General features: G+C 36.0%; 1 non-coding gene across 1 annotated transcript; it reads right to left on the bottom strand.

Moving 5' to 3' along the window:
* Positions 1–4,283: 4,283 nt before the first annotated feature.
* On the bottom strand, positions 4,284–4,386 carry LOC138431562 (U6 spliceosomal RNA). The gene has a single exon (XR_011253729.1). It is a non-coding gene; the product is annotated as a U6 spliceosomal RNA (small nuclear RNA).
* Positions 4,387–5,084: the final 698 nt, after the last annotated feature.

Here is a 5,084-nt window from a genome sequence, read left to right as displayed (position 1 = left end):
CCAGGCTTCCCTGTCCATCACCAACTCCAGAAGCTTGCTCAAACTTATGTCAATAGACTTGGTGATGCCATTTAACCATCTCATCCTCTGTCATCCTTTTCTCTTTCTGCCTTCAGTCTTTCCCAGCGTCTTTTCAAATTAATCAGTTCTTTGCATCAGGTGACCAAAGTGTTGGAGTTTCAGCTTCAACATCAGTCCTTCTAATGAACATTCAGGACTGATCTCCTTTGGGATGGACTGGTTGGATCTCCTTGCAGCCCAAGGGACTCTCAAGAGTCTTCTCCAACACCAGTTCAAAAACATCAATTCTTCAGCCCTCAGCTTTCTTTATAGTCCAACTCTCACATCCATACGTGACAGTTGGAAAAACCACAGCTTTGGCTAGATGGACCTTTGTTGGCAAAGTAATGTCTCTGCTTTTTAATATGCTAGGTTGGTCATAGCTTTTCCTCCAAGGAGCAGGAGTCTTTTAACTGCATGGCTACAGTCACCATCTGCAGTGATTTTGGAGCCCAAAATAATAGAGTCTGTCACTGTTTCCACTGTTTCCCTATCTATTTGCCATGAAGTGATGGGACCGGATGCCATGACCTTAGTTTTCTGAATGTTGAGTTTTAAGCCAGCTTTTTCAGTCTCCTCTTTCAATTTCATCATGAGGTTCTTTAGTTCTTCTTTGCTTTCTGACATAAGTGTGGACTCTTCTTCATATCTGAGGTTATTGATATTTCTCCTGGCAATCCTGATTTCAATCTGTACCTAGATGAATAGATGGAGTCAAATATTTCATGGACACTAAAGAAACATTTGTTGAATTGAACTGAAGTAACTCAGGATTCCTTTTTTTAATTTTTTTCTTCTCTGGTGATTCTCAGTGCTAAAAATGTATATTCAGAGCAAGAAAACAAGGGTAGTGTGTGATGTATAGATTGACCTCAGTGAGTTATGTTGAACAAGGCATCATTGCTTTTCATGAACACGATTGAAAACTTCCCCAATAGAAACTCTGAAAATGCAATAACTGAAGAACAAAGATGCCAAACTTGAATATAACCAGAGACTTTATGATTCCAAGAGATTATCTAGACTCTAAAATTTTATTTATCCATCACTATAATCCTCTAAATTGAAGGAAGAAGATAATGAATAATGTTTAAGAAAATGTTGAGTTTTGCACAGAGTACTAAAGGATATGAAACACAATTCACATATCAGAATGAAAGTGAAAATGAAAATTCTTGCTAATGTAAGACCCTAACTGAGCAGAATTTAAAATAGATTGCTCTTGCAAAGTATATAGTCAAATTGGAAATACTGCCAAAAGATTTTTAAATTTCCCTATGATTATACTGAGCAGCATCACTTATAGGAATTTATCCTAAAAATTATTTAGGACATTTTACAAAGATCTTCCTAACAGCAGGAAATTAAAAGAAACCTAAATTATAAATAATAGATTATTTATGTAATCTTATAACAGTTAGAGTCACTATAATTAAATGTACAAATAGATACTAAATAAAAAGCAATATTTTAATGTAGTTATAAGATTATAAAGATAAAACAATGTCTACCATTGCTTAGGCAGTAGAGGTATGGGAATTTTCATATACTATATCTATAATCAGAAAAAATATATGATAAAAATATTGGTTTGTAGTGCAAACCAAATTGCATAAGAAATGTACCAACCAAAAGCATACCTGTATTTTTGAGATATGAACTCCATGAGACCAAGATTTTCATTGTATTCATCTTTGTTTCCTAGCACTGTGCTCAGCCCATAGGAGATGATTAATAAATGTTGCTTGAATGAACATAATCTATTGATCAATCAAAAATAAAATGGGGCTCTCAGTTCTCTCTCCTGAAATTGTGCAGAATTCCAATGATTATAATAGCTTTACTTGTTTCAGTAGTGCTACCATTTCACAGGTCTTCCCTCCTCTTTAGTGGGGGAAAAGAACCACTATGGGCCTCCAACTCTTGCTTATTTAAGTTTAATTCATCCAAAATATAAAACAATGCATTTCATCTGGGTCTAATTTCATTTCAGAAATGATATTTTGTAAAAATGCAATCTCAGTCAAGAAAGAACAGAAATATTTTTATTATATTGAATTTACCATTACAGATTCATCTCTTCTGCTACCATTACTAAAAATATATTAGCAATCATAGTCTGTACATCTACATAACCTCATGACCTTAAATACTAATTTGAAAAATCTATTCAGTCACTTAGTCATGTCCAGCTCTTTGTGACCCTGTGGACTGTAGCCTGCCAGGCTCTTCTGTCTATGAAATGTTCAAGGCAAGCAAATTGGAGTGGGTTTCTATTTCCTTCTCCAGAGGATCAAATGTTGGTCTCTTTCATCTCCTGCATTGACTGACAGAGTCTTTACCACTGTGCCTCCTGAGAATACCATTTATATTCAGCAAAATTATGTATGTAGAAGGATTTCCCTTTGAGAAATATATTTTAATAACATTTATCACCTTGTAATACTTTTCTTTCAAAAGAGATTTCTTATTCATTACTTCTACAATTTGACATTGTCTCCAAGAACAAAAGGAAACATGAATACAATTTATGGATAATGATAAGAAAGGGAAATTAACCTCGCTATATCTAAATTATCACAGAGGCTGCTTTTCCTGCAGGAGCCCCTATCATTATGAAAACCACACCTCTTACTTGCAGGCACAGGGGGATGTCCACCAAAGCACAATTTAAATTAAGAAGCTTTGTGTGATAAACAAAAGCCTGTAGATTTAATACGCCCAGTGCTCCAAGTTATTGCAGAAATGTATGAGGGTTTCCTCAATGGTTCTGCAGCTAAAGAACCCACCTGCATGCAAGAGACAGTCACAGGAGATTTGGGTTCAATCCCTGGGTCAGGAAGATCCCCTGGAGGAAGAAACAGCAACCCACTCCAGTAATCTTGCCTAGAGAATCCCATGGAGAGAGGAGCCTGGGAACAGAAGCTACATACAGTCCAAAAGGTCACAAAGAGTGAGACAAGACTAAGCATGCATGCAGATCCAAGTGTTTACCTTGATGTGTCAATGTCTCCAGAGACAAAGGCATAAGGAAACAATTCTTACAGTGCAGGATACAGCTTTCTTTGATGACTGATTCTGTAAGCTCTGTATCATCCACAGGGATTTTCAAGAAAAGAGGAGAAAAATAGCTACTCTTTTGAGAAAAGAACTGTCCTCTTTTCTTGTTAGTTTCAAAGATATAGGAGAAAAAATAAGTGGAATAAGTTTTTTTTTGGCTCACTGTGGCACTCAAATCTCTCTATGTGTCAGAATCTTTTTATCTTTTACATTTATTCTTAAAAACAAGAATTGAAATTTTATCAGCTTGGGGCATAGAATCTGAAAATTAAAAATGTATAGTATTTAAAACTTTATATATTCTTCAAGTGTGAAGGAAGTTCCTCTTTTATATCTCTAATCATGAAAGAACAGAAGATTTTAAGTTCAAGAAGTCAGTATTATTGTAACCTATATTACATTGTTTTTCAAAACTTTCTAATTTAGTTATTTATTCATTTCTTTATTCAACAGATTTTTACAGAAGGCCAATATACATTCTGAAAGCTATTCTTTACTGGGGATACAATAGCTTTTAAAAATTCTTGCTCTTATGGATTTTACATGGTGAAGTGAAAGTATTGGTCATTTAATTGTGTCCGACTCTTTGAGACCCCATGGACTGTAGCCCATCAGACTCCTCTGCCCGTGGAATTCTCCAGGCAAGGATACTGGAGTGGGTTGCCATTCCCTGCTCCAGGGGATATTCCTGACCCTGGTCTTGGTGATTGAACCTCGGTCTCCTGCACTGCAGGCAAATTCTTTACCATTTGAACCACCAGGGAAGCTTGCTCTTATCTATTTTACATGGTATATTTTAAAATAACATAAAAATAAGTTAATTATGTAGCTGTTAGAAGCAAGCACTATTTTTTTAAAAAACAGGAACAAACCAGAGAGCCAAGAAATAGATCCACATAGTCAACTGACCTTTGTCAAAGAAACAAAGGCAATACAATGAAGCAAAAATAGTCTTTTCACCAAATGTTGCTGCAACAACTGGACATCCACATGCAAAAAAATAAAAGAAAATGAACCTAGATACAAATATCACACCCTCCACAAGAATTAACTCAAAATGGAAAGCAGATCTAAATGTAAAACCCAAAACTTTAAAACCCCTAGAAGATTACATAAGAAAAAACCTACATGAACTTTGGAATGGTAATGACTTTTTAATTTTCTCAAACATGGAATGCTTCATGAATTTGCATGTCATCCTGGAGCAGGGGCCATGCTAATCTTCTTCAGATCATTTCAGTTGTAGTACATGTGCTGCCAAAGCAAGCATGGCAATAGCTTTTAGATGCAATGCCAAAAGCACAACCCATGAAAGAAACTGATAAGCTGGACTTCATCAAAATTTTAAAATTCTGCTCTCTGAAAGACATTATCAAGAAAATAAGACAAACCACAGACTGGGAAAAAGATACTTGCAGAAACCACATCTGACAAAGAACTATTATCAAAATAGACAAAGAACTTCTAAAACTCAACAGTAAGAAAACAAACAGGCTTCCCCTGGTGGCTCAGACAGTAAAGAATCTGCCTGTAAAGCAGGAAACCCCAGTTTAACCCCTGGGTTGGGAAGATCCCCTGTAGGAGGGCATGGTAACCCACTCCAGTATTCTTGCCTGGAGAGTTCCCTGGACAGAGAAATTGTGGGCTACAGTCCATAGGGCAGCAAAGAGTTGGACACAACTGAGCAACTAATATTTTTACTTTCAAGAAAACAACGTGATATTAAAAAAAAATGAGCCAAAGCCCCTAACAGAAAACTCACTAAAGAAGACACACAGATGGCAAATAAGCATACAGAAAGGTACTCTACATCATATGTCATGAGGAAAATGCAAATTAAAACAACAATGAAATATCACTACACACCTATTAGGATGGCCCAGAACACTGAAAACACCAAATGCTAGAGAGGATACAGAACCACAGAACTCTCATTCACTGTTGGTGGGAAAGCAAAATAGTTC

Source organism: Ovis canadensis, chromosome 1 (genome assembly GCF_042477335.2).
Source record: "Ovis canadensis isolate MfBH-ARS-UI-01 breed Bighorn chromosome 1, ARS-UI_OviCan_v2, whole genome shotgun sequence".
NCBI lineage: Eukaryota > Metazoa > Chordata > Mammalia > Artiodactyla > Bovidae > Ovis > Ovis canadensis.
The sequence above is the reverse complement of the archived record's forward strand: the minus strand, read 5'-3'. Positions and strand labels throughout refer to the sequence as shown.